This window comes from Pipistrellus kuhlii, unplaced genomic scaffold, assembly GCF_014108245.1.
Source record: "Pipistrellus kuhlii isolate mPipKuh1 unplaced genomic scaffold, mPipKuh1.p scaffold_m20_p_1, whole genome shotgun sequence".
In the NCBI taxonomy this organism is placed as follows: domain Eukaryota; kingdom Metazoa; phylum Chordata; class Mammalia; order Chiroptera; family Vespertilionidae; genus Pipistrellus; species Pipistrellus kuhlii.
In genome coordinates, this window is record NW_023425404.1 from 100,085,675 (window position 1) to 100,107,805 (window position 22,131).

Consider the following 22,131-nt stretch of genomic DNA (forward strand, 5'->3'; position numbering starts at 1 on the left):
CCTATATAATAAAGATGTAATATGCAAATTGGAATTGACGATCACTGCAACATACAAGATGGCTTCCCCTATATGGTCAAAGATGGTTGGCAGGGAGGGCAGTTGTGGCCAATCAGGCCTGCAGAAGAGGACAGTTATGGGTGACCAAGCTGGCAGAGGAGGGCAGTTGGGGGCAACCAGGCCAGCAGGGGGAGGGTAGTTAGGGGCAATCAGTCTAGCAGGAGAGCAGTTAGTCATCAATCAGGCTGGCAGGAGAGTGGTTAGGGGGTGATCAGTCTGTCAGGCAGAAGTAGTTAGGAACAATCAGGCAGGCAGGCAGGCGAGCGGTTTCTGACACATAGTAATTGGTCATTTAATATTTGTGAATGAATGATTGCATTCTTGGGTCATTGATTATGAAAATGGCTTCATCTATGAGATGGTTAGGCCATCACACAGAGCTAGTTAATTTATACTTCAAGTAGAATTTAAAAATGCAATGTGTAATCACATTTCTTCATACTACAAATTCCACAGAACCATTTGAACATATAAAAAATAAACCATCCCAGCAAACAGGCAAACTCACAACTGAAGAAACAACCATTGTGCTGTAGAAAAATTAAAGTATATAAAAAATCAACTACTAAAAGCAAGCACAATACTCCAGATTCCACTAAAGTGAGGAGAAATAGAGCTTCAACATCACTTAATGCATGACTACATTACTTCTCCCTACAAAATCTGATTATGTTGGCAACTTTGAAGCATCAAAAAGTGCATCCATTTTATTTTGCACTATTTAATAGGATATAAAAGAATAGTTTTATAAAAATTATAAAACTAACATCTTCATGCTTAAGAATTTAAACTATTTTTAGAACATTATTTAACTGGAAATTTCCTTGATGCTGGATAAATAAAATTGCTCTCTTAATGTGTTATATATAATGCATGTATAAAATATGATAAAGTATCTTTAAAACTAGTGCAATTTTAGTCAGAGGACCTAATTTCAGGATTTCAAATATTGTCACAACTTGTTTGACTTTGAACACATTATTGAACTGCTTTGAAATTGAAGTTTTTCATTTTAAAGGCTTACTGCTAGGATTAAATGAAATAACATTGATCTTTGTAATTACCTAACACACTTCTTTGCACATAGGGAATGATATTTTAAGTCTTTTGGAATTCAATTAAATATGCTCAAGTTTAGTTGAGAGAGTATGTAACTTAGCTGAATTTGACTAGATATGTTTTTCATAATCAACAGTACTTTAAAGTAGATTGTTTGAAATATAATCTGCAATAAGCCTCTAAAAATACCTAATGATTTCCAAAATAGAAACGCAGTAAATCTGGTGTGTGCTACTACCTAGATATATTATTAAACATCTTTTGAAGTTTCAGAATATTTCCTGGAAAATTAAACTATTTTTTATTATTATTTAGGCTGTAAAAGCTCATAATATAAAATAAAAATTCTCATTTTTAAGTTTAATTTTGCTCATAAATTGATAATTGTGTCATCTTTTCTCTATGTTTTGTTATTTCTCTTTATAAGACCCCAGTAAAACAATCTAATCTCTCTTTATTATTCAGGATGACCATTTCAACATAATTGCCTAGAACAAAATCAATCAGATGATAATGTGTTACTCTTTGAAAAGTATGCAGCTTGTAAATATAGCAATTCCTTGGTCTACTTATTTCCCCAAATGTAAACATAAAGAAAATAAAAATGCAGGTTGACTTATGACATTAAGAATATATTTTTGTGAAGCATTAACTATATTTTTCATAATATCTGATTTTATTATTTGGGATTTTATTACCATAAGGCATAAAATATGTTATAATGATCAATCCCCAGTAATTTACAGAAATACAAGGGCTGTCACTCAGATTTGGGGATGATGTAATGAAAAATTTATAATTAAAGAAAAGTTTAACTCTGTACTAAAATACATTCACAAAAATGTATTAAAACACCACCCACAAGATGAAAGTAATATGGGTAAGATAAACTAGAGTGATATTTTTCTGAGTGTTAAATATAAATAGAACATGAGAAGCAATTTTTATAGATTACAGTATTAGATGCTAAAGAGGAAAACTGGGGGAATTAAATAGGCATTAATACACACACCTAGATACATATTTTATAGTGAAAATTGCTCATTTATCTCTTTGAAAATATTTTACTGAGCTTCTCCTTCATACATAGCATAGCACTTTGTGGGAAACTGGAAAGGATATAGTAAATTTTATTTGCCTTTATAACTAATGCAAAAATAGTGCTAATAAAACACCACAAGAGAACTATACTTCACAACCCTTGTCTTGTGTGCAAGCAATAATATTATGTGTGTGAAGTTCTGTCTTACTCTTCAACTAGAATCAGGCCCAGGAGAATGGAAAGCATTTCCATTTACTAATGGGAGGAAGAAAGGACTAAGAGGTCCTCATGGCTTTGGATGTCCCTGGGTATTTGTGCACACCTGGATTTAGCCCCCTTCCCCCAGCCTGTATGCAATAACCCAGTTAATGGGCAGTGCTGAGGTTCTTAATTCTGAATTTTTCCAGCAACTCCTGCATTAGTCTGCATGTGAGGCCTCTTCCCTGCTTTGATTGATTTCTGATACCCTGCAATAGGCTCAGCCAGAGGCTTAACCAGGGCTACAGCGTTTATCTAGTACAAAATACTAGGAAGATCAGCTTAGACTTTATGGAAGAATTTATCATTGAATATGGCTTTGATGGGTAGACAGGATTTGGTGCACAAAGTTAAAGAGGAAGTCTTTTCTAAACAAAAAACAATATTAATAAATAGATAAATAAAAGCCAGCATCTGGAGAGTGCACAAATTATGAGAGTCACAAAAAGCAATGTTTGCCAGGAGAATCGTGCTTAGGTTAGAAACTAAGCTGCTAATATTGGAGAATAAATGCCAGATTGCAGATTATCCCATATTAAGCCCTATCTCAGCTTTCCAGAAAGAAAACCCAGCCATTTTGAAGTCTTTATCTATCTTAGAAACAAGGAGTGTCACTGCTTGCATACCAAGAGCCACCTTCCTGAGACCAGTAATTTTTAGGAACACCATCTCTGAGTCTCATTCTGAAATTATCAACCTCCAAACCACACAGCTTTGTCATCCTCCACTCCAACTTCTGACTATTCTCCTGGAACAGCCAGGTCACCTATATAACTGGATTTGTTTGGAACTCTCAAAGGCAGGGTTGATTTACCTCTACCCAGGAAACTTGTCAGTAAAGTTAGAAAAAAGGGAAAAATCTATTCAAGGCAACTTCCTTGCTAACGCCCCATTTTGAGGGCAATGATTGGCCTTGTTTCCAGAATCGTTCTTTTTTTTTTTTTCTTATCTTTTTTCAGATAAAATATCTGAAATGACCCAGACTCTAACATATCTGCCATTACTGCTCTGCACTTATGAAATTATCTCCAAGTTTCATTCCCAAAAATAAGTTCTCTCCAACACTGAAATAGACTGAAATGCACATGGACAATCTGTGCTTGAACTTTGGGCTAATCATAGTTTTTGGTGACATGTTGACAAAGTGAGTTTGGCTAATTTAAACAAATTATAATCTATTGGAAAGATTTGAGAACTAGCACAGATTAACACCAATAACAAGATGTTGTAGATGAGTTTTGTGAGAAGCAAGGAACCCATGAAAGACAGAGCATATCAGAATGCTGCTGCTGCTCCCTCTCTCATAAGCCATACACAATCCTCTGTACTGGATACAGTAGATGTTGTCCTTGCCACAAGGTGTAGCTGCTGTTCAGCCTTCTGTCCATTTACCTGTGTCATGCATACCAGACTCAGAGGCTAAGGTCTGAGCAGAGCAAGGTTGTATCCATGCCTTGATGCCCCTGTCCCAAGTCTGTAGCAAGGGTTCCAGCTGGCCTTTTTTTTTATTTTATTTTTCCTGTTCACTATTCAACAAGCAGTTTTAAAACTTTAAAAATATATTTTCTAGATAAAAATTGGAATGGTAAACAACCCATTGCTGGTTTGTTATCATTAGCTCATATGCTCAGTGCCATTCACCTTTTCATCCCATGTTTCCTTAGTGCTTGAAATCACCTATCATCATAAATCAAACCAAAAAACAAACTGAAGTCATGAAGGATTTCACATTGAAATTTTGTATTGACAATGTCCCAAGCTTGCTTTTTCCATCCAGCTCATCAAACTGAAAATAGCCAAAACCATGTTTATCATTATTCCCTCTGCCACAATAAATTTTTTCCTGACTTTTCTATTTCTGCTGGTGACACCATTATTCTTCTAGTCATCCATGCTGAAAATGCTGTACATATATTTTAACATTTGCTTCTTGTTAGATACCACATTGTCATAAAACACCATCTTTTGCACACTGAATTTTAATAGTCACTTCAGTTGTTTTTTATATTAGCTCCATAAACTTACTTAATCTCCTTTTACCTCTCACTTTATCTTTTACAAGAATATTCTAAAACAGAATCACAGCTCCACTTGCTGGCCTTCTAATCCATCCTTCCTGCCAGAAAACATCCTCACAGCACGCCTTCACTGTATCATCAATCTGCACATAGACTTCAACAGCTTCTTTTTACCCCCTAAAAGGTTTGCATCACCTACATGTGTGTGTGTGTGTGTGTATGTGTATATATATATACACATACACCCAGACTCTAACATATCTGCCATCACTGCTCTGCACTTATGAAATTATCTCCAAGTTTCATTCCCAAAAATAAGTTATATATATATATATATATATATATATATATATAATTTCTTTATTAAGGTATTACACATATGTTCTCATCCCCTCTTTACCCCCTTAACCACCCCCCCCCCCGACTCATACCCTCAGCCCTCTGCTGTCTGTGTCCATTGGTTAGGCTTATATGCATGCATACAAGTCCTTTGGCTGATCTCACCCCTTACCCCCACCCTCTCCTACCTTCCCTCTGAGTTTGACAGTCTGATCGATGCTTCTCTGTTTCTGGATCTGTTTTTGTTCATCAATTTATGTTCATTATATTTGATAAGTGAATGAGATCATGTAATATTTATCTCTCTGACTGGCTTATTTCACTTAGCATAATGCTCTCCAGGTCCATCCATGCTGTTGCAAATGGTAAGAAGTCCTTATTTTTTACTGCAGCCTAGTATTCCATTGTGTAGATGTACCACAGTTTTTTAATTCACTCATCTGCTGATGGGCACTTAGGCTGTTTCCAAATGTTGGCTATGGTAAGTTGTGCTGCTATGAACATAGGGGTGCATATAAATTTTCTGATTGGTGTTTCTAGATTCTTGGGATATATTCCTAGAAGTCGGATCACAGGTTAAATGGTAGTTCCATTTTTAGTTTTTTGAGGAAACTCCATACTATTCTCCACAGTGGCTGCACCAGTCTGCATTCCCACCAGCAGTGCAAAATGGTTCCGTTTTCTCCAAATCTTCACCAACACTTTTTATTTATTCATTTATTCTGATAGGAGTGAGATGATAATATATTTGTAATTTTGATTTGCATCTCTCAGATAATTAATGACTTTAAGTATCTTTTCATATGTCTCTTGGCCTTCTTTCTGTCTTCTTTCAAAAAGTATCTATTTAGGTCCTTTTCCCTTTTTTTTTTTATTGGATTGCTCATTTTTTTGTTAAGTTGTATGAGTTCCATGCAAATTTTGGAGGTTAAAACCTTATTAAAGATAACATTGGCAAATACGTTCTTCCATGCAGTTTGCTTTCGTGTTGTTTTGTTGATGTTTTTCTTTGCTGTGCAAAAGCTTTTTATTTTGATGTAATTCTGTTTGTTTATTTTTTCTTTAGTTTCTATTGCCTAAGGAGAAGTATCAGTGAAGAAATTGCTTTGGCATATTTCTGAGATTTTGCTGCCTGTTCATTTCTCTAGTATTTGTATGGTTCCCTGACTTATGTATAAGTCCTTGATCCATTTTCAGTTTATTTCCATGTATGGTATAAGCTGGTGGTCTAGTTTCATTTTTTGTTTGTTTGTATCTGTCCAATTTTCCCAACACCATTTATTGAAGAGACTGTCTTGACTCCATTGTGTGTTCATGCCTCCTCTGTTGACTATTAATTGGGCATTTTGGTTTTGGTTGATTTCTGGGTTCAATATTCTATTCCATTGATCTAAATGTCTGTTCTTCTGCCAGTAACGGGCTATTTTAAAAACATTGGCTTTGTAATAGAGCTTGATATCTGATACTGGGATCCCATCTACTTTGTTCTTCCTTCTCAGGATTTCTGCAGCTATTCAGGGCATTTTTTTATTCCAGATGAATTTTTGGAGAGTTCTTTCTAGGTCTGTAAAACATTCCTTTGGTATTGTAATGGGGATTGCATTGAATCTACAGATTTCTTTGGGTAATGTGGACATCTTGATGATGTTGATTCTACCAATCCATGACCATGGTATGTTCTTCCATCTGTTTATGTATTCCTCTATCTTTTTTTTTTTTTCAGTGTGTGTTAGTTTTTCACATATAGGTCTTTTACCTCCATAGTTAAATTTATTTCTAGGTATCTTATTTTTTTGGTGCTGTTTTTAGTCTCTCTTTCTTTAAGTTTACTATTGGTGTAAAGAAATGCTATAGATTTCTTGGTATTAATTTTGTATCCTGCTACATTACCAAATTAATTTATTAAGTCTAATAATTTTTTATGGAGTCTTGAGAATTTTCTATGTACAGTATTATATCCTCTGTGAAGAAGGACAATTTTACTTTTTCTTTTCCAATTTGGATTATTTTTATTTCTCCTTCTTGTATCGATCACAATGGTTAGTACTTCCAGCACTATGTTGAACAGGAGTAGAGAGAGTGGGCATCCCTGTCTTGTTCCTGTTCTTAGGGGAAACGGTTTTAGTTTTTGCCCATTGAGTATGATGTTGCTGTGGGTTTGTCATATATGGCTTTTATTATGTTGAGGTATGACCCTTCTATTTCCACCTTTTTGAGAGTTTTTATCAAGAAAGGGTGTTGGATTTTGTCAACTGTTTTGTCTGCATCAATTGATATGACTATCTGATTTTTATCTCTCAGTTTGTTTATGTGATATATCATGTTTATTGATTTGCACATATTATACTATACTTGCATCCCTGGGATAAATCCTACTTGGTTATGGTGTATAATCTTTCTGATGTACTGCTGGATCTGATTTGCTAGAATTTTGTTGAAGATTTTAGCATCTATGTTCATGAGGGATATTGGTCTATAATTCTCTTTCATTGTGTTTTCCTTATCTGGTTTTGGTATTAGGGTGATGCTGGCTTCATAGAATGAGCTTGGAAGTACTCCTTCCTCTTGAATTTTTTGAAATAGTCTGAGGAGGATAGGTTTTTGTACCTTCTTGAATGTTTGGTATAACTCCCCTGTGAAGCCATCTGGCCCTGGGCTCTTTTTTGCTGGAAGCTTTTTGATGACTCCTTCAATTTTTTCCATAGTTATATTCTTTTTTATATTTTTATAATCTTCCTTAATGAGTTGTGAAAGGTTATATTTTCCTAGGAATATGCCCATTTTCTTCAGGTTGTTTAGTTTGTTGGAGTATAGTTGTTTTTAACAATCCACTGTATTTTTGTGGGGTCTGTTGCTATTTCTCCTCTTTCATTTCTGATTTTATTTGAGTTCTCTCCCTTTTTTTCTTAGTGAGCCTGAATAGAAGTTTGTTAATCTTATTTACCCTTTAAAAGAACCAGCTTTTGGATTTATTTATCTTTTGTATTTCTTTTTAGTCTCTGTGTCATTTATTTCTGCTCTGATATTTATTCTCTCCTTTCTACTCTGAGCTTTTCTTATTGCTCTCTTTTTAATTATTTGAGTTTACTACCATTTTTTCTTATTTTTTTAGATAGACCTATAGAGCTATAAACTTTCAGAACTACTTTCATTGTGTCCCATAGATTTTGGATTGTTGTGTTTTTATTGTCATTATTTTCCAGGATGTTTTTCATTTCTTTTTTGATCTCATTGGTAACCCAATCATTATTTAATAGCATACTATTCAGCTTCCAAGTGTTTGAGTTTTTTGGATTATTTTTATTGTAGTTTATTTCTAATATTATTTTATTGTGGTTTGAGAAAATACTTGGTATGATTTCAATCTTCCTGGATTTGGGTAGACTTTGCTTGTGACCCAATATGTGGTCTATTTTTGAAAATGTCTCATGTGCACTTGAGAAGAACATATATTTCATGGCTTTGGGATGAAATGTTCTGAAGATGTCAATTAAGTCCATCTGATCTAGGGAGTCATTTAGGATTGCAGTTTCTTTGCTGATTTTTTGTCTAGAGGATTTATCCAGTGATGTCAGTGGTGTATTAAAGTCCCCGACTATGACTGTATTGTTGCTAATCCCTCTGTTGATATCTTCCAGTATATTCTTTATGTATTTGGGTGCTCCTACATTGGGTGCATATATGTTTATCAGTATATATCCTCTTGCTGTCTCCATCCCTTTAGTGTTATGAAGTGGCCTTTCTTATCTCTTGTTATGGCCTTCACTTTGAGATCTATTTTGTCAGATATAAGTATTGCTACCCCAGATTTTTTTTTCCATTTCCTTTTGCCTGAAAGATATTTTTCCAACCCTTCACTTTCATTCTGTGTTAATCCCTTATTTTGAGGTGGTTCTCTTGTAGACAGTATATATATATATGGGTCATGTGTTTTTATCCATTCAGCTACTCAATATCTTTTGATCGGAGCAGTTAGTCCATTTAAATTTAAACTTATTCTTGAAAGGTACTTGTTTGTAGTCATTTCTATTATTGTGTCTGTGTTTCTTCTTACCTTTTTATTTCTTCTTTTTACAGCATTTCCTTTAGCATTTCTTACATTGCTGCCTTGGTAGTGATGGATTCCCTTTAGCTTTTTTTTTTTTTTTTTTTTTAGAGCTCCTGATTTCCCCTTCAATTTTAATTGATAGCCTTGCTGGGTGGAGTTTTTTTTGGATTCAGTCCTTTGCTTTACAACACTTTGTATATCTCCATTCCCTTCTAGCTTGATGTATTTCTGTTGAGAAATCAGTGATAATCTAATGGAGGATCCTTTGTAGGTAACTCTTTGTCTCTCTCTTGAAGCCTTTAAGATTCTCTCTTTATAGTTAACATTTGCCATTGTAATTATGATGTGTCTTGGTGTGTGTCTTCTGGGATTACTTTCTGTACTTGTGTAACTTTTTTCTTCCCCATATCTGGGAAGTTTTCTGTCAATATTTCATCAAATATATTGAATATTTTCTAATCCTTGCTGCTCTTCTTTACTTCTGGCAGCCCTATTCTATGATATCTATTAGGGATTTAAATATAGATGTGTTGCAAAAGAACACAAATTTCATGTTATTTTAATTTTATTTGCTTCTTACATCAAATTAATTTCCAATCATAAAGAGTAGTAATTCCCAGAATGCTAAGAAATTTAAAATGTTCTATCTCTGATATTTCCCTTGACTGTAAGGTGTTACTGCCCTGTGTATGTTACTTTGTTTCATGTTGTCCCAAAGCCTCCTGCTTTTTAATCGCCCCCCCCTCAGTTGCTGTTCAGATTGAGCTTGTTTTTCTACCTTGTCTTCTAACTAACTAATTTGTTTCTCTGCTTCTTCTAGTCTACTTTTGAAACGTTCTATAGTGTTTTTTATTGTAGTCATATCACTTTTCATTTCTTCCTGATTCTTTCATAGGTTATTGATTTTCTCATCCATCCAGTGTATGAATTGTATGACCATTATTCTGAATTATTTTTCTGTCATGTTGCATGCTTCAATTTCACTAATTTCATTTCTTGATGACCCCTCATTTTCTTTCCTTTGGGGATTGTTTTGTCTCCCCACTTTGACTCTCACCATAAGATTCAAACATCAAGTTGTGTGATCCCGGGCCGTGTGCGGTGGGATCTTTGCACCACCGGAGCGTCACTGAAGAGCTCCGACACCAAGACATGTGGCTGCCATGGGTTTGTGGGAACCAGGCTCGCCTGGGGTCAGCATTACTAGTGCTCAGGGGGCCTCATGTGGGTACCTAGAATCAGGGACCCCACCTGCACCAAGCTGAAACAGAGACCCTGCTGGCATGTGCTGAAAATCAGAGTCCCCTAGTCCATGCCAGGTATCAGAGTTTCCCTGAGCCAGCACCAATAATTGAGTATCAGAGTTTCTGTTGCTCCGTGTGCACTGAGAATTAGGGTGCCTGTGTATTCATGCAGCAAGAATTGGAGTCAGTGGCTCTTAGTGTGAATGCACTGGGAGTCAGGTATCCCAGGTGCACGCGATAAGAAACAGAGTCAAGTCACTGGTGCTCAGTGCTGCCTCCCACCTGGAGAGTCGGGGTCCTTGTCAGCTTGGGGGACTGGGTTGCACAGAGCACTGTGTCAGCAGGAGGTGCACTCCTGCATTGTGGAAAACAGATTTCTGTCTGCGCTTGCCCAGAATCGAGGTCAGGTGGCAGTGCCGCCCTGTGTGGGCTTCAGGTTTGGTTGCCGGATTGTGTTGCGGGGAATGGATTCCCAGTATCCCTGAGCTCCCAGGCTGAAATTCTGTGGCGCCGCTAATGTCAGTGAGTTACTATAATGTGCCTGTGAGCCTGCGGGTAGGGGATAGGCTCTGTGACTCACAGAAATCTGTGGCAGGGCTGTCTGGATTCTTGGTGTCTGTAGGTCTGCAGCTGTGGTTGCAGGTCTCTGTCCCCAGTGACTGAAGAATCCTGTTTTACGGCTGAGACCAGCCTGGGTGGTGCTGAGGCCAGGATTCTAGTCTCAAGCAGCTCTGTTTCTCAAGATGGCGTGGTGTTTGTGCCTCTGCTGGCAACCCCTGGAGTATCTGTGGTGGGAGCTGGGCTTCCCCTGTCTAAGCATGCCTAGTTTGGCAGACCCTTGAAAGACCTGTAGAATTTAACTGTCCCCAGCTCATATACACATATACCACACATGTCCACACACTTCTCTATGGCTCCCTCAGTCTCTCCCTCCCTACCTTCCTGCTGGTCACCATCTTCCAAATCTCCGCATTATTTCACAAAGAAAATAATTTTAATAATTGTATAGCTGGGCCCTGACTTCCAATTACATGTGTATCTAAAAATTGGAAATTTATTCTATTCCCAATTTTTGTGTTTATTTAAGTTAATTATGTAAATTAAATTAAAATATGTAAAATTTAAAGCTTATATTCAATAAACACATTGATACATTCTCACATGAAAAATGTATCTATGATATTTGTTCTTAAAATAAAAAAATGCTTCACTTTATTTAGATTTTATAAATTTTTAAAAAAAGCTCTCAAAAAAAGTTTTCTTTGGGTCTGTAGAGTTGATTTAAAGCTATGTCTGAATTATGCCTTCAAGGATCTCTTCTTGTTTCAGAAATTTTGACAAGGGTTTATGCTAGTTAAATTATCTTAATGTGGTTCCAAATGATTGAAAGCTAATTAGACTCTTCAAGGCAATCTATAAATAACTTTATGTAGAGTAGATGGTTTGATTTGATTTGATTTGATAAGGTTTTGTTTGTTTGTTTGTTTGTTTTTAATAGGCAGTAGTTTTAAGAATATTATGAATACTTTTGGAAACTGTGTCTATTTTCTATGATGCATTTATTTGAGCTGTGTTTGTTATACTCATAAAAGTTTAGCATTTATGGTAACTCAACTTTTATCCTGTAAAATGCTTGGATCAAGGACCATTTGTCACACATGCAGACACCACTTTCCTATGGAAACCTTTGAAAGGCAATCTTAAATTTCTTTCTAAGTAATTATACTAAGTCCCCATTTAACATTTCCAATATGTTCTGAGACTTTAAGGGAAATGACATATAATGAAACCAATTTTATCAAAGGTTAACTTTGTGTGAGTGGTTAAGATTACATGACAACTAGGCCTGTACTCCATTTGTGGTTAAAGGTGAGTATTTCTCTATATTGTAGGTATACAGAGATATAAAGCTTTTTCATTGCATAGAAAAATTGTTACAAAGGAAAATATATATTAATTCCTGTTATTTTTAAATAAACAGTTCCAAATTTTTATTATTTAGAAGATGACTTGATGAAAATATTATATTTAAGAAATAAAAATAAAACATAATTTTGCTCTGTAAGAGCCATGATGAAAAGGATTTATGTAAAAGCAAAACTGTGGGCCAATGGATTGAAAAGGAAAATGCCAAAGAAGTAATTTCCTTTCAAAGTACTAGGTGACCTTGTTGACAGCACTAAAAGAATTGTCAGAGGTGCCAAATATGTGCAAAATATATATAATTTTACCACTTCAAACTCTTTTTTTTGTTCAGTAACATTAATGAAAACATTAACTATTTCTTTTTTTTTCTGTCAAGAAGGGTTTTATTTCTATTTTAAGTATACAGATTCTGAAGAGATTTATAATTCCTTTTTATAGGTCTTATAGTTGCAATTATATAATTAAACCTTCCTATCATGCTTAACACTTGTTTCCTAAAAAAAACTTTAATTTAGCACTGAAAATAATGCCATGCCTTATTGAGATACACGAGATTTCTAACTCTTCACAGGATCACAGAGATGTAGAAAATATATAAACTTTACAGCTGCAAATTTTGTGTTCCCTTTGTTGAAATTATCACCTCCCCTCCTTTCGTAACCTTTTAGTACTGACTTTTCTACCATTAACGTTTATTATTTATTTATTTATTTATTTATTTATTTATTTATTTATTTATTTATTTTATTTTTCCCCCTCCCTCCCTCCCACACATCCCCTTCCTCCCCAGAGCTTTATGTCCATTGGTTGTACTTATATGCATATATGCAAGTCCTTCAGTTGATCTATTATCTCCCCCAGATCCTCCTCCCCTCCCCTCTGAAATTTGACAATCTGCTTGTTGCTTTACTGTCTCTGTATCTATCTTTTGGTTCATCAGTTTATAATGATCTTTATTATCCACAAATGAGTGAGGTCATGTGGTGTTTCTCTTTCATTGATTGGCTTATTTCACTCAGAATATATCCCAAGAAACTAGAAACACCAATCAGAAAGGATATATGCACCCCTATGTTCATAGCAGCACAATCTACAATAGCCAGAATCTGGAAACAGCCTAGGTGCCCGTCAGCAGATGATTGGATCCAAAAACTATGGTACATCTACACAATGGAATACTATGCTGCCATAAAAAAGAAGGAATTCTCATCATTTGCAGCAACCTGGATGGAATTGGAGAACATTAACTATTTCTGAGAAAAATAAATTTGCTTTGCAAAGATGCTGTATTATTTTAAAGCAGTTATAGAAAATGCAAGATTAAAACATTTTAGTTGAAAACATTTTATCTAAAATACACAAGAGGGCTTTTATGAGCTTAAAGTTTATTTTTGTGATTCATTTATACTTTTTTGTCACATATTCATAGCCATAGTTTTATTTTCCCACATTATTTTTAAATTCATTTGATGAAAATAAAAATCACCAGTTATAGTCATAATAAAAACAACAGTGGAAATGCTATGATTGATTTTAAGAGAAGAAGAGGAATTATAGGAAAACTAATTCTACTTTTGAACACTTATGCAGAAATTGTTATACAGTTTATATACATTAATGTAATATAAGTTTATCCTCATACCAGCCCCAGGAAGTTGGGATATTAGTTCTCATTTTGTAATGTAGGAAACTTAAGGTTAGAAGAAAACTGGTTTAAGATTACATGGCTAGTAAATTAGCAAGGGTGCACATTCAAGTTTGCCTCACTTCAAGAATGGCTTTCTTAACACTTAGACCTCCCAGGTGTAGAATTCAATAAAGATCCAAAAGTAAAGTCTTAAGGCTAATTAGCAGCAGGCTATGTATGTCCTACACTCAGTCTATTTCTCTTGACACTATATCACATAATCTGTATCTATTTAATTTTGTCTTAATTATAATTTCACACATATTGCTATATTTCTATTTAGAAACATACCTTAAAATTAGCAATCATGCTATAGAGAATTAAAAATGATTTTTTAAGCTCTAAATTGCTGTGTGTAGTATGATCATTTTAATAGTATAAATCTTTCCAGTCCATGAGCCTGATATATTCTTGCATTTATTTGTGTACTCAATTTCTTTTTTCAGTGTCTTATTGGTTTTCAGAGTACCAGTCTTTCACCTTCTTGGTTAAATTTATTCCTAGGCATTTTCTACTTTTTGATTCAATTGTAAATGGCATTGTTTTCTTTATTTCCCATTCTGATTGTTAATTTTTAGTTCTTAGAAATGCAACCAATTTCTATATATAAATTAGGGTTTTCTATATATAATATCATGTAATCTTCAAACAGTGACAATTTTATTCATTCCTTTCCCAATTTAAAGACATTTTATTCTTTTCTTATCTGATTGCCCTAGTTAGGACACTGGTGTAAATAAAACTTGTAAAAAGACTTTGGTAGAATAAATTGAAATTTCTTGAAAGGTATGTAAAACATGCCCAATAAAGCCCTCTCTCTATGTCTATAGATATACATAAAGAAATGTTCATTCAGATGCAAGTACTTATGTATAGGAATATTCACAGAAACATTATATCAACCAAAAATCATACCTGAAAATAATGATACTGAGTCAAAGGAAGTAGAAAAAGGATTAGCAAAAATAATGTATCTAAGAAAACTATATAATTATGGATAAATCTCCTATACATAATGCTTAGTGAATACAAATTTCAGAAGAATATATACAAGATTATACAGTTTATATAAAAGTTATATGTGAAATATAACATTACTAGATACAATACACTAAATTTGTGCAAGCAGGCCTTCTTTCCACTGGCTGCTGGTACCAACTTCCATCCCGCACCGCGGATCTGGGCTTCCCTTGCAGCCCTGGCTTCATCTGGAAGGTTGTCCATTATAATTAGCATACTAGAGGCCCAGTGCACAATTCGTGCATGGGGGCAGGGGAAGTGTCCCTCAGCTCAACCTGCACCCTCTCCTATCTGAGATTCCTTGAGGACATCCCTCTCACAATCCAGGACTGCTGGCTCCCAACTGCTCACCTGCCTACCTTACTGATTGCCCCTGACCACTTCTGCCTGCCAGCCTGATCACCCCCTAACCACTCCCATGCCAGCCTGATTAAAACCTAACTGCTCCCCTGCCAGCCTGTTTGCCCCCGACTTGCCTCCTCTGCCAGCCTGGAGCCTCCCAATAGCCCTCCTTGCTTGTCTGATCGCCCACAAAGCTCTCCCTAGAAGGCCTGGTTCCTCCCAACTGCCCTCCCCTGCTGGCCATCTTGTGTCCACATATGGACAGAAACTTTGACCACATGGGGGCAGCCATGTGCTGGAGTGATGGTCAATCTGGTGCATGGGTGGGGGCCAGCTGGCTTGCTCTGAAGGGTGTCCTGGGTCAGGGTAGGGGTTCACTTGGGGAGTGGGGCTTCCTAGGTGAGGGGCCTGTGGTGGTTTGCAGGCTGGCCAAACCCCCTGGTGACCCAAGTGGAGGCCCTGGTATCTGAAAGTTGTTTATCTTCTACAATTGAAACTTTGTAGCCTGCACTTGGTGGTGGTGGTGGTGGGGGGGAGGTGGTCATCCCTCAGTCCAACCTGTGCCCTTTTGCAGTCTGGAAGCTCTCGGGGGATGTCCAAAGCCAGCAGTCAGACATCCTTAGCAGTGCTGAAGAGGTTCCCGCCACCACTGCTGCGCTCACCAGCCATGAGCCAGGCTTCTAGTTGAGCTGCACTCCCCCTGTGATAGTGCACTGACCATCAGGGGGAAGCTCCTGCATTGAACAAGATAAGTCCAAAACTGGTTCTCTGACATCCCTTGAGGAATCCCCAATTGCAAGAGGGTGCAAGTCAGGCTGCGGGACCCCGCCAGTGCATGATTGAGGCCAAGAAGGGATGTGAGTGGTTGGCCAGCCAAGGAGAAACTGAGAGAGGGCTCCAGCCCATCTCGCTCAGTCCCAATCAGCTGGGACCCCAGCAGCAAGCTAACCTACCAGTTGGAATGTCTGCCCCCTGGTGGTCAGTGTATGTCATAGGGAGCATCCTTAAGATATCATTAGCATATTATGCTTTGATTGGTTGAATGGACAACTGAATGACTGGACACTTAGCATATTAGGCTTTTATTATATAGAATGATAATGTCATTGAGAGTATTTACTATTATATATTGATAACATATTTTAATTTAATTTTAGCTATTATCTAGTGAGTATTTATAATGGGCCAAGCACTATTCTGACACCTTACATGAATTATCTGACAGAATTCTCACCCTTGTAAAATAGGTACTTTTGTCAACTATAATTTACATATAGAGTTTGGAGTACAGAAAAGTAATTGAACTTGCCCAAGTGACATAACCTGCTATTAACAGAACTGACATTTGAACCTGGTGATCTTTGTCAGAGCTGAGAAAGGGCATTACTGACTAGGTATTTACAAAATGAGGCATTGTCATTTTCTTCCACTGAAGAATATTTGAGAATTTCCAAAGCTAAAGAGAAAAGTTGACTTTGAATCTTCAATTAAAATATTTATATTAAAGGACATTAAAACAATATGAAGGTCATTAAAACAATAATGTTTTGCCTTGGCCAGTATGGTTGGTTGAGTGTTGTCCCATGAACCAAAAGGGCATAGGTTAGATTTCTAGCAGGGCACATGCCTGGGTTGCAGGCTCCTTCCCCAGGAGGGGGCATGCAGGAGGCAACCAATGAGTCTCTCTCTCTCTCTCTCTCTCTCTCTCTCTCTCTCTCTCTCCTTCCTCTCTCTCAAAAATCAGTAAATTTTTTAAAATTATATTAAAACAACAGCAACAACAACAACAAAAACACAAAATTCTGTCAACCTTGCAATGTAATAGATTTTCTATCTTCTTTAAGTCTTTTATTAATTTTTTTTCCTATTGTGGTATTTGATTGGAGAAAAATCTTAGTTCAGTCGTCTGCTCTCAAAAGATTAATACTCAAGTCAAATAACTTTTAGAAAAATAAAATAAATAATTTTGTTCCCTGTCTGACAACATTACAGAAATGGTACAATGAAACCCCTCAAATGAATACTCTCTACCACACTCAGGGAAAGGAAAATTGATAAAAAGTAATTGCTATTTGGATTTTTAAAATTTTTTTTTTTTAGATAAATCAAGTACATTTCATTTAAAATGAAATCCTCTTTCATGGGATTTGTAAGGCAGCCTGAGAAATGCTAGAAATAATTGGAAACTTCTTTCAATGTATAGGCAGTCCATGAAAAACATTCAATGAATCATGTATCTGAGTACCTATGTACATAATCAATCTGTTCTTCAAGAAAAAGCTTGAAAGTATAATTCTGAAGAAAATATATTTCATTTAAATAAGATACAGGCATTACTTGTGAATTTTTACGGAAACTATAATCATATAGACACAGAAGGAAAATGGAAAACACTCTGAGTTCATTCCCCCAAGATAACCATGATATCTTCATGTATATTTTTCTCATCATCTTACTTTGTCTATGTTGCACACAGAGACATAAAAAAGTTATATTTCAGCTATCTTTGAAACTTCTGTTTTCACTTAGTTGTACATGATTCATATCAACAAATATTTCACCATAAGATGTCTTTTAATAACATACAATTTCCTTTTTCTATGTATATTATTATAAATAACTGATATACTATCATTGGCCATTCAGCTTTTTCACTAAAGTGAACAATCACTAATATATAAAATATATTTTAACATTTTAAAGATACCACTGGATTCTAAATTCAACAATAATGTAGGCCAAAGACTTAATAATATATTTTTTGATGCCAAAAATACTTTTAGCACCTATTATGTGTCAAGCACCAAATAACTCAAAAATTGACTTAAAAATGTAGCTATATGGCAATACTCATTAATCTAAGCAAATCCAAATAGTAGGTAGGTTCCTACATATTTTATCAACTTGATGAACATTTTGTTAAAATGTTGTATTACATTTGCCGAGTTTCACATTCTATTATCATACTAGATATAAGTTAGCAGATATGCATTTAGAACTGAACTTTGTGATTCCCTAAATAAGACTGACATGTATTTTTTCCATTCATTTATTTTTGTTTAGTTAAATGTATTGGGGTAACATTGGTTAATATGCTGCAAGATCTGTATATTGATTGTACTGTGTGCCCACCATCCAGTCAAACCTCCTTCCATCACCATATATTAGGTTCCCCTTCACCTCCTTCCCTCTGGCAACCACCACATTGCTGTTTGTGTCCACTAGTTTCAGTTGTATTTCCCACATATGAGTGAAATGATATAGTTCTTAGCATTTTCTGATTGATTTATTTCACTTAGCATAATATTCTCAATGTCCATCCATGTTGTTGTGAACTTCCAACATTTCATTCTTTCTTATAGATAATCTTATTATCCCGTAGCTTTCTCAGGAGTCATCTTCCTACTATTTTCCTGTAGACACCACTGAATTAGAAGAATTTTTTTTTTACATCTGTGACTCCCAGATTTAATCTCCACTGCTTCAGTAAGACAGTAAAGATGCACTGTTTTGGTTTGGAGTTTGTTTTGTTCTTACTGTAATGATGACCTAGACTCCCAAGTACTCCACCTGGGATCAAACAAAGAGGGAAACAGCAGTTTTGCTGTAGTAGCTCTTGGTTTATTGATAATGTGCTCTTCTACCCAACATCAGGGGTAATGGGAGACAATTTTTGGGAGTTCAATGGGAGACAGGGCTCCCTGTTTCTATTTCTTTATCTGAAACACCACTGCCCAACAGAGGACAGTGAAAGGGCAAAACCCAATGCTCTGTTAGGTGTCTGTTGTCTCAGTTACTGTTCGTTCTGCTTGCCTCGCTGTACTGTCCTCTGCAGCTCTCTGTTCCTCCTGGCCGAAGGAAACTCCTGTTACTGCCAGATTCCTTCCTGCTGCAGGCCTGGCCTCAAGCTCCCAGCTGCAGGAATGTCTCTGCAGCTGCTCGTCTACAGCTGCCCATCTGAGCTTTCCTCCCTTATCTCCCCTTTTATTCCTGGTTTCTCACCTTCAGATGTTTCAATGTGCAGGTCTCTCAGACATGCCTCTGTATTGTGTAGGGGTTTCTTTGTTGAATTGTAATTGATTAACTTGTTGCAATTAAGGGGGAGAGGCCATTGGGATCTCTCATGCTGCCATTCCTCTGATCCATTCCATCATGTATTCAGTCATACCCACAGACTGTAGACACTTCTCTCTGCTCTATAAATTTTCTCAATAATATTCTTATGTCCAATCTAAGCAACTTGAGATAGACCTAAGGACTCTGCACACCAGATAAAGTATCCTTTAGCACATCCAGTGATGATAATCCCTAATAGCCTTATTTTAAACTATAAAACAATTTGGATTATTTTAATTAGATTCCACATATAAATGAAATCACATGGCATTTATCTTCCTCTATCTGACTTACTTCTCTTAGCTTAAAACCCTGTAGACCTATCTATATTTAAAAAAATTAAAAACAAAGAAAAAAATTGGTTTATATTTTTCCTGAATCTGCAAGGTTCCAATAGTTTATATGGAATTTTATGTAAGAAAAAGTAATGCAATTAATTTTGATTAAAAGCTATGTACATATATTGTCCTCTTATTCCTTTATGGAAAATTTTGTTGTGCAAATATATATATAAAACTAAAATATCTCATAGCACCATTCACAATAGACAATGACAAAAAAATCCAATATATATATCAGTGAATAGATAAACAAAATATGACATAGCCATTCAATGAAATATTGAACAGCCATAAAAATTAATGAAGTATTAATAAATGCTACAACATATATAAACCTCAAAATTATACAAAGAGAAAAAGGCTTACACAAAAGGTTATATACCTACCGGGGATGTGCCCGCAACCAATGTACATGCCCTTGACCGGAATCGAACCTGGGACCCTTCAGTCCGCAGACCAACGCTCTACCACTGAGCCAAACCGGCTTCGGCCATGTGTACAAATCTTACCATTGCCCCCCCCCCCATGTCCCTTTCCTTTGATTGCAATGTATAAATACAAATGTAAACCTGCCATTTCTCAGGAGCATTATCTCAATTTGTTGAGGTTCTGCTTCCTGGCATATGTCAACAGTTAGGCTCAAATAAACTGACAAAAATTCTTTACAGGTTTAAAAAAAAAAAGGTTATATACCATGTGATTCCATGTATATTAAATATTCAGAATATATATTTGCATAGGGACAGAAATTGGTGATTGCTAGGGGCTAAGAAGAAAGGAAATAGAGAATGATTGTTTAAAGAGCACAGAATTTCCTTTTAGAGTAATACAAAAGTGTTTTAGAACTAGACAGGTATAGTGGTTTGTAAATAATGTGAATGCGCTAAACCCATTTAATTGTACACTTAAAACAGTTAATTTTATAATATGTGAATTTCACCTCATTTTTTTAGAAAAGTTGTTTGCACAGAAAGATTTTGGTTGAAAGTCTTAGGAAGAGTCCTTTGTAAATTATTTTTTTTCTGAATTCTGAAGAGTAAGTAATAATCAGGTATCATTTAAAATGTTTAATTTCAGTTGATAAAAACATTAAATATTGAGTTGAGTTGAAAATATATTAAGAAAAAGCCTCTCTTTCTTATATCTACTAGAACATAGAACATTAAAAATGAATACCAATCATATATCAAATAAAACTGCCACAACTATTGTACTTTTTACTTATTAGTTGAGTCCTGTATAATTTCTTCTTTTATTAGTGGGTTTGTATAAGCCTCTCTTTGATAACATATCATACTTTGGACTAAAAGAAGTCCTAGAAATTTCATCAATCCATGATGCAGTCTGACAAATATCTGAGCTATGCCAGGATTCATCTTTGAAGCTGGTCTACTCCTTTAATTATCAATAGTTAAGAATGTCAGGCTCATTTTTTCTATAATATTCTGGTGTTGCCTTTCTTTACTAGAGACATAAGATCTAGCACGTGAGCCTTTAAGGGAGCATAAGTCATGTGTAGATGAGACTAAATACTTATAGTTAACTTAATATATTCTTTGTTATATTAAAATACATAGTATTTCATCAGGAGTTCTTGACTGATTCCCCTAGAAGTTAGAATATGCTATGGACAATAATGACATTACCAGATCTACACAACCTCCAGTCCTTTCTATAAATGTAAATTTTTGACAGAGTTATGAACATTAATAACAATTCAGCTATACAGAAGTATTTTAATTTTTTTTTATTTGAGAGAGAGACAGAGAGAGAGAGAGAGGAAGGGGGAGTGAGAGATGATAGAAATATTGATGGGGGAGAATCAACATCGATTGGCTGTATCCTGAATGCCTCCCACCAGGAACTGAGCCCACAACCCAGGCATGAGCCCTGATCAGGAATCAAACCAGTGAGCTTCTGATGCATGGGTCAATGCTCAACTGGGCCAGAAGTATTTTTGATTTACTAATTTTTCTCCTGTAGTTTTTATATGAGTGTTGAGTTATTTAAGAATTACAGAACACAACACACACCCAGTAAAATTTTAGAAAATTTAATTCAATCCTATATCAAAAAGAGGGGATATGCTAATTGACCCTCACACCATCACAAAGATGTTGGTGCCTATGGCCAATAAGGAGGGAATATAATAATTGACTGCCCCACCCTCAAAGATGATGGCTCCCACAGCCACAAGATGATGGTACCCAGTCCCCTTAGCCCCGCTTCTTGATATCAAATATGTTAGACAAGACAGTGCAGCATTTAAAGCAAAGCTATTTTTGTTCTAATAATGAGTCAAGACTCTTTATCAATGCCCTGCTAATTTTGATGTTTTACAGGTGGTCTGGCCCTATAGAAACATCCACTGCTATTGTCTCTACTTCTTTTGGGTGGTACTTTCCTTGGTCTTTGGTAGTTTGTTCATTACATGTGTTGATCAGTACTCTGCTAAATACCCAAAGGAGAAGACCCACTCCAAAACTTTGGACTTCTCTTTGTTTCCTTCTTTGCTCTCTTCCCTGCTTATCTTAGATTCAACTCGGGAAGTCCATCAGTTTCATGTCTATGTCATGACCTAAAAACTCTCCTAAAGCAATGAGCTGAGACAGTCATAGGACCACAGGTTTT